This window comes from Dendropsophus ebraccatus, chromosome 1 (assembly GCF_027789765.1).
Source record: "Dendropsophus ebraccatus isolate aDenEbr1 chromosome 1, aDenEbr1.pat, whole genome shotgun sequence".
NCBI classification, from domain to species: domain Eukaryota; kingdom Metazoa; phylum Chordata; class Amphibia; order Anura; family Hylidae; genus Dendropsophus; species Dendropsophus ebraccatus.
Window position 1 is genome coordinate 151634996 of NC_091454.1, and position 13325 is coordinate 151648320.

General features: G+C 42.6%; 1 protein-coding gene across 3 annotated transcripts in view; it reads left to right on the plus strand.

Moving 5' to 3' along the window:
* The window catches only part of APBA2 (amyloid beta precursor protein binding family A member 2), a 302541-nt gene that overhangs the window by 156442 nt on the left and 132774 nt on the right, over nt 1-13325 (plus strand). The window lies entirely within an intron of this gene.

Below are 13325 nucleotides of genomic sequence, written 5' to 3' on the forward strand. Positions count from 1 at the left end.
TCTTGTATTAGGTAGTCCTTTCATACATACTGGGCACAGCTCCTTATCTCTCCCGCTAAGGTCTTCACTGTGTGACCAAGTACACTCTAGCCCCCTAACGTCACCAAGTGACTGTGACATGACTCAATGTCACATGCTTATCGTGGGAGGGGATCGATTGTACTAGAATTGTCTCATTGATATTTTAATTTCGCACCTACACCACTACTTCCTTTTGGAAAATTTTAAATTAACAAATAAAAGTTAATTTTAGCCACTGGGAAATTCGGTATACTATCTAGTTATCTAGGATTGATCTAGGGCTACCCGAGATGACAGGTTCCCTTTAAAGTGTAATTGTCATTTAAATGTCACTTAGCAGAAATGAATAAATATTAATAGTACATGCGATTTTAACCCCTTAGCGACCCATGACGTATCTGATACGTCATGGTGCCGCGCGGGGTGTTCAGAGTGGGGTCTCGCCGGGACCCCACTCTGAACGGCGCTGATCCCAGCTTACATGTGCAGCCGGGCAGTGCCTCTATTAGCCGGCGCGGGTCCCGTTGCCGCTCCGGCTAATTAAGCCTCTAAGTGCAGCTGTCAAACCTGACAGCTGCACTTAGAGGCTTAGATCCACACATCCCTGGTGTCTAGTGGGACTGATCTCCCCCCCGCGATGCGATCGTGGGGGGGAGATCCGTTCTTCTGCCCGTGCCGGGCCTCAGCGTCGGAATGACGCTGATCCCGACTCGGCAATAGATTGCTGTGGCCTGCAGCAGGCCATAGCAATCTATGACCGATCTGATCGATCTTTGCTGTGTATATACACAGCATTGATCTCTATGAGAGATCAGTGCTGTCTATTTACAAGTCCCCCAGGGGGACTTCTAGTTAAAGTAAAAAGTAAAGTAAAAATGTTTTTTTATTAATAAAAAATCCCCTCCCCTATTAAAAGTCCAAATCACCCCCCTTTTCCCATTTTATAAATATAAATAAATAAACAAATAAACATATTTAGTATTGCCGCGTAAACGCCCAAACTATTAATTAATTACATTCCTGATCTCGCTCGGTAAACGGCATAAGCGCCAAAAAAATTCCAAAGTGCAAAATTGTGCATTTTTGGTCGCATCAAATCCAGAAAAAATTTAATAAAAAGTGATCAAAAAGTCGTATATGCGCAGTCAAGGTACCGATAAAAAGAACGCATCATGGCGCAAAAAATTACACCTCACAGCCCCATAGACCAAAGGATAAAAGCGTTATAAGCATAGGAATGGAGCGATTTTAAGGAACATATATTTGTTAACAATGGTTTGAATTTTTTACAAGCCATCAGATAATATAAAAGTTATACATGTTATATATCGTTGTAATCGTAACAACTTGAGGAACATGCATAACCAGTCGGTTTTACCATAGGGTGAACGGCGTAAATGCAAAACTCCCTGAAATCAAAACAAATTCCTATTTTTTTTTTTAATTTGACAGCGCAGATGATTTTTTTCCGGTTTCGCAGCATGTGTTATGGAAAAATAATGCCTGTCATTACAAAGTACAATTGGTTTCGTAAAAAATAAGCGCTCATATACGTCTCTTGGTGAAAAAATGCAAGCGCTATGGACTTTTAAACATAAAGTGGAAAAAGCAAAAGTGCAAAAACGAAAATTGGCTTTGACCTTAAGGGGTTAAGAAACTCTGTAATGCATTTTATTAAGCAAAAGAGTTTCCTTCTATACTTAAAAAGCTGTTTTCCTACCTCCCCCCTCACTTCAAGAGAAGCAATTTTTTGTGTCCATTATGGTCTATGGAGTGGGGGAGGGGTCGAGGAGGATTATTGAGCACAGAGAGGAGAAAAGGCAGTTCTACACAGCACAACAACCTGCAATTTTATCTAACCAAGTTTCCAGATTAGCACTTGGATTTATGATCTGTGAATCCAGTGTTTTATGAGCCCAGACAGTCTCCAAACTGCAGGGTTGCTTTTCTCCTCTTCTTGCTCACTCCTGCCCCTTGGCCCCTCCTCCCTCCATTGGTTATAATGGACTCAGCAAACCCATCCTCACTTTTCTCCTCTGAAAGGTGGCACCAGATGGCTACTCTGCATACCCTTCTTTACAGAATTCCTAGCGGAGCATGAATGACCTGTGATTTTCCACATGTCTTTTTGGCCTTCTTCTCAAGGAGAAGCATTACCCCCATTGGTCCTGAGTACAATAGATACATGCTCATTTGTACCATTTTACTAAATGTCCATTTGTATTTCCTCAGTGGCATGCACTTTTTTTGATCAGAATGTGCCTTTAATTTTTTTGGTGACTGAAAGATAACTTGAAGGAACAAAATCATTAACAGTATGCCGTCTTCTCTTTCTTAAGGCTTCACTGTATTTATGCATCTGTCAACTTCAGAACAGAAAGTTCAATCCATTCTTTAGCCTTCTTTGTGAAGTGAAGTATGATACCCCCGCTAGCGTCGCAATACTGGACAATTATTTCTACATTTGTATAAAGAACCCCAACCTACACTGATATTTTTTTGCATGTATGTCATTGACTATTTCTATGGCTGGCCACCAAGTTGCATTACTTTAGATAATTGTGTAATAAGAAAGCTGTCATGATTTTACTAATGCCGCTGACATCTGCAGAACAATGCCACTGGGTCTGCCTAGCAATTTTCACCATGAATTAGCAAGTCACTAAGATAAATGAATTGGTCTGGGCAGCTAATATCAGGTGTGTGGCAGGAAATGAATAGAATTATCTTAGGTTTGACAATACTGTGTATTCCGGAGCTGTATGGAACTTAAATTGGAATGGGAACCCAAAGATATTGTTTGTAGGAACACAAAACATATTGCTCTCTGAGCTTTACATGCTAGCAAAAAAATTACATGGGGCCTCATGCATCCTGTAGCCCCAACAACCCCCCCACCCCCTTCCCCGACAGCCACTGGTGCTCACCAAGCCATGGTCCGGCAACTGTAGGAGGGCGGGAGGGATTGATGCGCTGCCAGCAGCTGGTGTGAGCTGTTCCATCAAGGTAGACCACGCTTCGCCCAGGCCCCTTGCTGCACGGTCCTCATAGCAGCTGCGTGGTTTGCCTCCATGGTAGCTATGCCAGTGTTACTAAAAAGTGGAAGTTGTCATGGGGGCAAGGTTTGTAAGGCTGGGTTCAGACCCCGATAAAGTGTGGATTTGTGTAAACTCTGTTCAAAATCCAGACCAAACTGAAGCAGACCATGAGCTATAAAGTGCACATACAGTATCATCACAATTCATTTATATGGGTCTCCATTGACATTGTACTCTGTTTTGTAGCATTCTGAAACTCTGCAACAAATATGCCTCATGTGACTTTAAAGTCTCTGTTTTGACGTCATATCTGTTGGCCTTTGCTTGTTTGTCCTTTATTAAGATCCATTTTGTTAACCCTATGTAAAGAATGACATACATGAAAAAAAAAATCACATGGCTTAGAATTTAATCGCATCATAATAAAAAGAGTGTTATGTCACAGACAGAAACAATACCACATCGCCAACAACGTGGGAAAAAGTAAAAGTAACAATTAACAGACAAATACGCCCATCCAACCCTCTCACCCCAATAGTTTGATATAGTCTTAAAGGTGTTCAGGCATGAGAAAACAATTATAAAGAGAATAAAAAGAAGCTATTCTTACCTCACTGTGCTCCCCCCGTGTCCTCCTGCAGTGTTTGTGTCCTCCTGTATTATCTCAGTCAGCCAATGACTGTTGTATAGGATCAGTGCTGCACACCTCTGCCTTAAATTGTAAAGCCGGTGCTCAGTGGTAACTGGGTTCTTCAACCATAAGTCTTGTATAGGAGAAAACCACGGCACTCGATGTTGCAGGAATAAGTGAGGGTTTTTTTATTTAGTAAATAGATACAAGGTATTTACTCCGACCGTACATAAGAAATGCAAGAGATGAGACCAAATAACATATGGTGCGACCCTTCTCCCTGCATACAGCTCATGAGAGACCCCATTGCCTGAGGAAGGTCCATAGCGGACCGAAACATCGCACCATATGTTATTTGGTCTCATCTCTTGCATTTCTTATGTACGGTCGGAGTAAATACCTTGTATCTATTTACTAAATAAAAAAACCCTCACTTATTCCTGCAACATCGAGTGACGTGGTTTTCTCCTATACAAGTCAGCCAATGACTGACTGAGATAATACAGCCAGTCAGTGATTGGCAAAGTGGGTAGTCACTGCTGAGACAAGTATTGTAAGTCAGATCCCACCACCTTATGCTGAATATAGACAATTTAAGGACTAATTTACACATCTGTAGCTGTACACAGTATAATGGACCCATTTATTCAGAATAGATGATCTCTGCTGCAACCAGCCAAGTAGCTTGCCCATTTTTTTTTTTTGGCACTGTGGATCACCGCCCCAACATGGACCTGTAACACATAAAGTGACACTGTCACCCCCTTTCTGCATTTTGACTGCTCTCCACAGGTTTAAAGGGTAAATTTCACAGCTTTCATTACTTATTTTATAGTATACGTCATGGTGCTTGTTCTGGTAAAAAGTGTTTATTATCTGTAGATTGGGATATGTGGGCGGGGCTTTGCGGCCTAAGCGCCACATCACCCCACCCCTAGCGCCACTTAGTACGCCCCATCCGTGACGTCATCGATGCATAGGCCCTGCCCCCTCAGCGCCCATCGGTGTGGATTAATCTAGGGGTGGGGCCTAGATCTTTAGGCTAGACCTTCCAATGGCTGTTGAGTGGGCAGGGCCTATGCATTAATGAAGTCACTGATGGGGGCGGGGCTAGTTGGCGCTAGAGGCGGGGCGATGTGGCGCTTATGCCGTGAAGCCCTGCCCACATATTCCAATCCACAGATAATAAAAACCACTTTTTACCAGAACAAGCACCATGACGTATAATATAAAATAAATAATGAAAGCTGTAAAATTTACCCTTTACACCTATGGAGAGCAGTCAAAATGCTGAATGGGGGTGGGGGGTATGAGGCCATAGAAATGAATAGGCCATCTGTCCACATTTGTGGGTCCTTAAACCTATTTGCAAGCAGGCAGATCTTACCGCAGTAAATGTACCATATATTTTGTTTTCCTTTTTGCCTTGTTAAATAAATCTCAGCAGGCTGTCTGCTCTCAGTTTTTTTAGGGGTCCGTATGCAACAAAGAGTAATTGAAATGTTTGATTAATTTGTAAAAGAATATGTAAATAAGTGACATTTTTCATTATTTTAAAATGTTTACTTGAAAGTTTATTATATGCAGTATTTATGAGGGGATGTGATGCCGTAAATCAAGTCTAAGATGAGAATTTATATGAACCTTGATGTATTTATTTCAAGTCCTTTACTGAAAGAAGGAAATAAAAAAGATGGATGAACACCTAGATTTATTTGGATTTGCATTAACTTTTCTCTGTGACATCTATATGTTTGGAAGTAAAGGTCATGTTCTTTGGCACAATAACAGATTTCAACCCTTGCTTTTTTTTATTAATAAACTTAAAAATGGTAAGATCTAAAAAAAAAAAAAAAAAAAGCACGTCAGTTTAAAATCATGGTAGTTTTTATAGTAGAGCACATGTTCCTAGGCCCTAATGCAAAATTCATACTAAAACAAAATTGACAGGCTTTCAAAAGTGAAACCACACAAGCGTCCAGTTGCATGCCACTAAAACCATATCCATCTAACTGCATTTTTAGCTGCAAAACCATGCAGACATTAACACTGATTGTTAATGGCTACACGGGGAAGGGGGGGGGGGGATATATCATCTCCACAAATCCCACCTTATGCAAAAAATTGTGAGTTTTGCACTGCAAAAAATTGTGATAAATAAGGTTCTGTATACTGAACAAATTATTCTGAGATGTGATTGCATATAATACACTCAGTGTGTTATACATTCATATGTGTAAAAGTACATATCCTGAACACTATTCAGACGTCTACGGACCAATTACATTCTGACATTCTGACAACAGACTTTCCCTGAGGATTATCTCACAGTGACTTTTCCAGGACAATCCAGGATACAGATATTCAAGACTGGGCACTTACTGTGTATATGCTATTTATGCCTGTTTTTTTTTTGTCTGTTTTTAAATACCATACTTTGCATATAATACACTCAGTGTGTTATACATTCATATGTGTAAAAGTATGGTATTTAAAAACAGACAAAAAAAAAACAGGCATAAATAGCATGTACACAGTAAGTGCCCAGTCTTGAATATCTGTATCCTGGATTGTCCTGGAAAAGTCACTGTGAGATAATCCTCAGGGAAAGTCCGTTGTCAGAACGTTAGAATGTAAAAAAACCGCATTGGTCCGTAGACGTCTGAATAGTGTTCAGGATATGTACTTTTACACATATGAATGTATAACACACTGAGTGTATTATATGCAATCACATCTCAGAATAATTTGTTCAGTATACAGAACCTTATTTATCACAATTTTTTGCACCTGATTTGTATCACTCCTTATCACTTGTAAGGACAAGTGCCATGAAAAACTTTTTCCCAGTAATTGAAGCACATTACAAAGTTATATAACTGTGTAATATGCTTCAATCACCTGTCTGCCTCCCTTCCCTGTCTTTTCCCCCCTCCACCCCCCACCAGGAAGTGTCCTGACTCACACAGACCTGATTACTGTCGTCACCGTCACCAAGCTCTTCTCTCAGCTCCTTCTCCTGTTACACTAGCCTCCCCCCTCCCCTGCCTTGTCAGGTGACAGCTTGCTCACCTCCGATTGGCTGAACAACTGCAAGCCATCACTTGTCACATCTCACTTGCTTATCTTCCCTCCGACTGACTCGGCACTTAGGCAGTTCCCCCCTCCCCTCATACCCTCTCTCCTGCTGCCGTGGACTCAGTGAAGGAGTCATGTCACTAGAGAAGATAAGCTGAGCAAGCAGAGTCACCTGACAAGGAGGGGGAGGGGGAGGCTGGTGTAACAGGACCTAGAGCAGCCCTCCTGCTGATGACTCATCCTCACAAGAAGGAGCTGCCTGGTGACGGTGACGACAGTAGTTAGGTCTGTGTGAGTCAGGACACTTCCTGGTGGGGGGTGGAGGGGGGAAAAGACAGGGAAGGAAGGCAGATAGGTGATTGAAGCACATTACAGAGTTATATAACTTTGTAATGTGCTTCAATTACTGGGAAAAAGGTTTTCATTGCACTTGTCCTTTAATCATGATTTGCCACACACTATAAAAAGATATGAGTTACTGTTTGTATTTGCTTGAGAAAGGTCTCGAGATGAGACTGAAATGTTGCACTTGCTTTTTGATGTACCAATAAATACCACATCTTTTTTCACTATACGGATGTGCCGCAAAATTTTTGGATTTATTTTTTTGTACATATATATATATATATTCGGTGATGTGGCTAAAAAATAAAATCTCTTGTGGCCAAAGGCAGAATTCTGCCTGCAGCTACAAGAGTGACTGGCAGAGCAGAGAGCCAATGGCTGCTTGCTCTGTCAGTCAACTGTATTTAACTATAAGGGCCCATTAGGAACACTTATGGTTAAATACATAGGCACAGGAGTAGAACACCTTCTGCTTAACCCCTTATACTCTGCATAACCCAAAGTTCACTTACATGCTGCAACACAAAAAAGGGTTAAAGAAGCAGAAAACAAGGTGATCTTTGCTTCACAGCTTGTGCACTGATAACCCCTGACCTCTGTACTGAGCTCTAAGAACAGAGATCAGGGGTTAACAGAGCGTTAAATGGAATGCAAAACCGCCATGTAAACCCAGCCTAATGCTGATAAGCCATCTTCTTATTCCAGTTGATTACACTCCTGTCTTGTCTGCAGTATGTATGTAGGGCTTGTGCTTTTGATATGATATAAGGCCACCTAGAAATAAGGAGAAATGGGGTTGTCAGCAATAACAGTCTGTATAATTATTCAGTCCTCCATTCGAGGATCACCAGTACTGAGATCACATAAGTACATAATTAACTGGATCATGAGAAATGACTCCATGGGTGTATATTGAGCAAGTGCCACAGTGATGGAGTGCTTTTATCTGTAAACTGCAGATGGCTAGAGTAGTAGATGCTTGGAACAAACTTCCAGCAGATGTGGTAGGTAAATCTACAGGCAAGATTAAAGGGGTACTCCAGCGGGGGGCACTTTTTTGCTGGGACCGGGGAGAAGGTGGCTGAGGGAAAAGACGTCCACTCACCTCTACGATTCCAGCGGCGGGCCCGAGACGTGACTTCTCAGGTCTGCTCAGCCAGTCAATGAAGAAGGCAGGATCCATTTCAAGTCCGCTCAGATCCCGCCTCTCTCACTGACTGGCTGAGCGGACCTGAGACGTATCGTCTCAGGCCCGCGTCAGACACCAGGAAGCGGCCGGGGACCGGAGCGCTGCGATGCGGTACCCCCCGCTGGAACCGGGGAGGTGAGTGGATGTCTTTTCCCTCAGCCACCTCCTCCCCGGTCCCAGCAAAAAAAAAGTGCCCCCCGCTGGAGTACCCCTTTAAAGCTGCCTGGGGTATGTCAGGAATATGCAGTAGCCTGGTGTGAACTGGGCCTGGTTTGTTGTGACACACCCGATTGCTTTTCATCCAGCAAGGCAGGAGTTAACCAGAGCTCTGCAGGATTTGAATGTTTCAGCTGAACTTGGTGCTGGGATCAGGGCTGGTCCACTCAGCTGCTGGACCTATCCTCTGATCCTGCATAAATAACAGCTAGCTGTTAACTCCTGCATTGCTGGATGAAAAGCAAAAGGGTGTGTCACAACAAACCAGGCCCAGTTCACACAAGGCTACTGCACATTCCTGACAGGATAACCATATATCTATCCTAAGACAATAAGAAAGAAAATACTAAAAGGGCAGACTAGATGGACCAAGGGAGGGTTTTCTGCTGGCAATCTTCTATGAAGTCAGACAGTTATGAAAGATGGTTTCCAGTACTTGGCTAAGTAGGTAGGATATGTGCTTGAATTAGGTAATGCAATATACAGTACTTCCATAGAAAAAGTAAGTTATATGTGTTAACCTTGGGGTGTTGATGGATAAAGGTATTTTATGTGGTAAAAATGTGCCTTAATAGCTGCAAACACAAAGTCCATAAACTCCACAGCTTTAAACACCATAAGGTGCAATTTATTTATTTAGAAGAGCTACAAACACTAGAATACAATTAATTGCCCACATCTGAAAACATAAAATACAAATGACTAACCTGAGCTATAACATATAAAATGTACTGTTTAAAACTCAGCTAAACACTATATGCACATTCACATTTTGGATGCTTGCTCTGTAAATGTTTGAACATGTATTCCAGAGGGAAAAAAATCCATTCAGCTGTGCTCCGGGCACAGTTAAAGTGACTCTGTACCCACAATCTGTCCCCCCCAAACCTTCAGATAGCTGCTTTTAATCCAAGATCTGTCCTGGGGTCCGTTCGGCAGGTGATGCAGTTGTTGTTTTAAAAACAACTTTTAAACTTGCAGCGCTGTGTCTAACAGCCGGGGCTTACACTAGTATATGCATTAGGCTGGCACAACCTCTTCTTCCCTCCTCCCCACCCTCCTCATGATTAGGAATACTCCAGGCAGATTGCTTCCTATTCCCCAGCTTTGTGCATAATGAACATGGGCTGGATCATTAAAGCGTAACTGTCATGTTTTTTTTTTTTATTGCAGAAATCAGTAGTATAAGCGATTTTAAGAAACTCTGTAATAGGTTTCATCAGCCAAAAAAGCCTCCTTCTGTACTCAAGAAGCAATTTCCCAGCCTCCCCCCTTGACTTCTTATCTGTGCATTATCAGGCAAACACGTCTTCATTACAGAGAAGCCAGTGAAGAATGGTTCTGCTCTCTCCATTGTAAGCCTATGAAGGGGGGAGGGGCCGAGGGAGATGAGGGAGCAGGAAGAGGTGACATGAAGGTCAGCTGTTTGTAGACTGTCTGGACACCTAAAACGCTAAATTCAGGTGTCAGAAAGGTCAGTGCTTATCTATGAACTTACTGAGAGAAGATTGCAGGGTGCTGTGCTGTGCAGAAATCCTCCGTGCTTAGTCACTCCTAACAGCCCCTCCATAGCCACATAATGGAGACAGAAATCCTGCTGTTTCTGATGTGACGGGGGAGGCTGGGAGATTGCTTTTTCAGTCCAGAAGGAAACTCTTTTAGTACATAAAACCTATTACAGAGTTTCTTAAAATCGCTTGTACTGTTGATATTTAATATTTTCAGAAAAATGACCCTGAAATGACAGTTACGCTTTAAGACACCTGTGCAAAGCTCAAACAGCAGGTAATGTTCCTGGATCATTCCTAATGCTGAGGAGGGAAGGAGAGGTGGTGCCAGCCTAATGCATATACAAATTTAAGCCCCGGTCGTTAGACACCGCGCTGTAGGATTAAAAATTGTTTGTAAAACAATAACTGTATCCCCTGCCGAACGGACCCCAGGACAGATCTTGGATTAAAAGCAGCTATCTGAAGGTACAAGGGGTTTGGGGGGTCAGATTGTGGGTACAGAGTCGCTTTAAATAGGAAAAAAATTATCCTTACCCTCATACCCCCTCTATAGCTATTTATTTGTCAGTCTATTGTTGTCCTTCCCATTCTTGTCTCTGTGTCACACAAGGACCTTCTTGCTCAGCCAATCAGTGGCAGCAACATTGTTCCACCTCAGCTACTGATTGGCTGAGTGAGAAGGACCTTTTGTGACAGAGACTAAGGGTAAGGGTACTATTACACAGGCTGATGGGGGTCCGATAATAACAGTAAACAAGCGCTGATCTGCTACATCCTCGCTCGTTTACTGGGCCTATTACACGGTCCGATAATCGTTTACAAGGGCTGCATGGACATCATTACCGATGTCATTGCAGCCCTTGCTAAACTGGCATACATTACCTATCCCGGAGCCACAGCTCCTCTTGCGGTCCGCTTCTCCCCGGATCCCTTGTGCTGCAGCTTCAGAGCATCCTGTCTTAACTGACAGGCCGCTCAGCCAATCACTGGCCTGTCAGCGCGCAGGACCCCGGAGAGAAGAGGAGCAGGAGGAGCCCTGAACCATGGATAGGTAATGTATTTCTTTTGCAAATCGTCAGCAATATATAGGTAAGAACCTATATCAACGATCAGCCAATGACAACGATCATCGGCAGATCGTTGTGTTTATTACACGGAACGATAATCGGCCTGATAGGGCCGATTTGGACGATTTTCGTTACGTGTAATAGTACCCTAACACAGGACAATTGGCAGGAGAGCAAGGGGAGTGAGTAAATGTATTTTCTTTTATTTAATTGTACTCTGTGCACAGAGAAAAAATGACTTCAATACCAATTGAAGACATTTTTTTTTAGAGAACAGTTTATTTAGAAAAACAAAAAACATACCTTTCGCTAATGCTCTTACTTACATTACCTCTGATTTGGTTTAAGAGGTTGCCCCAAAAATAATGTAGTTAATTCCAAAAAGTTAATTCTAAAAATTGTTTGCATTTTTTTATATTCCCCTTACCAAATATTCCAGGAATAATATTAGTATCTCTCTGCCTGCTGTTTCTTTTCAAACACTTTACTGTGTTCAGCTTAGTAAGCATTCACGCACTCTGCAGATCACGGATGCTAAGGGGCATGGAGCTGCGGGCCAGCATCGGGGACTCCCTGCATAATGTATCGTTATGATGCCGGGAGCTCCAAACATGTCCAAATCTTTCCTCTACTGTAGTGATACAGCCACGTCATGTAATAATACATGATCCTGGGAGTTCCCAATGCTGGCCCTCAGTCTTTTTGTTCTGAATGAGTGTGAATGCCCCCTAAGGCCCCTTTTATATGTCCAGTTATTACTGTCAGGAAATCTTGATCAGGAGGCTTTAGGAAATCATCAATATTTCCTGACAGTAATCAGTATTTATGGTGATCAGAAGTGCTTTCAGGATTTCCTGAACAGGAAAAAATGTATTGTAGCATCTGTAACTCCAGATGCTTTCTGGATGCACATCAGAAAAGCGTCTGTATTTACGGACACTCCCATAGACCTGTATGTGCGGAACCGTGGAAGAATTCCAGTTGAAAATATGACAGATAGTTAATTTCCCGACCTATTATCCTGAACGGACACCCTTCAGAGAAAAGCCTGATTGGTGTCCGTTCCCAATAGAACAATATGGGTCAGGAAATTTATGTGGATTATATCCTGCATGAAGTAGCATATTCTTTCTAGTCTGACACAATGCCACCTCTACAGTCATGGCCAAATGTTTTGAGAATAATACAAATATTCATTTTTACAAAGTCTACTGCTTCAGTTTTTAAAATGACAATTTGCATATACTCCAGAATGATATAAAGAGTGATCAGCTTAACAGCAATTACTTGTAAGGTCAATATTTGCCTAGAAAATGAACTTTATCCCCCAAAACACATTTCAACATCATTGCAGCCCTGCCTTAAAAGGACCAGCTAACATCGTTTCAGTGATTGCTCCATTAACACAGGTGTGGGTGTTGATGAGGACAGGGCTGGAGATCAATCTGTCATGATTAAGTAAGAATGACACCACTGGACACTTTAAAAGGAGGCTGGTGCTTGGCATCATTGTTTCTCTTCTGTTAACCATGGTTATCTCTAAAGAAACACGTGCAGTCATCATTGCACTGCACAAAAATGGCCTAACAGGGAAGAGTATCGCAGCTAGAAAGATTGCACCTAAGTCAACAATCTATCGCATCAAGAACTTCAAAGAGAGAGGTTCCATTGTTGCCAAAAAGGCTCCAGGGCGCCCAAGAAAGAACAGCAAGCGCCAGGAACGTCTCTTAAAAGTGTTTCATCTGCGGGATCGGGCTACCAGCAGTGCAGAGCTTGCTCAGGAATGGCAGCAGGCAGCTGTGAGTGCATCTGCACGCACTGTGAGGTGGAGACTCTTGGAGCAAGGCCTGGTCTCAAGGAGGGCAGCAAAGAAGCCACTTCTCTCCAGAAAAAACATCAGGGACAGACTGATATTCTGCAAAAGGTGCAGGGAGTGGACTGCTGAGGACTGGGGTAAAGTCATTTTCTCTGATGAATCCCCTTTCCGATTGTTTGGGACATCTGGAAAACAGCTTATTCGGAGAAGACAAGGTGAGCATTACCACCAGTCTTGTCTCATGCCACCTGTAAAGCATCCTGAAACCATTCATGTGTGGGGTTGCTTCTCAGCAAAGGGAATCAGCTTTCTCACAGTCTTGCCTAAAAACACAGCCATGAATAAAGAATGGTACCAGAATGTCCTCCAAGAGCACCTTCTCCCAACCGTCCAAGAGCAGTTTGGTGAACAAC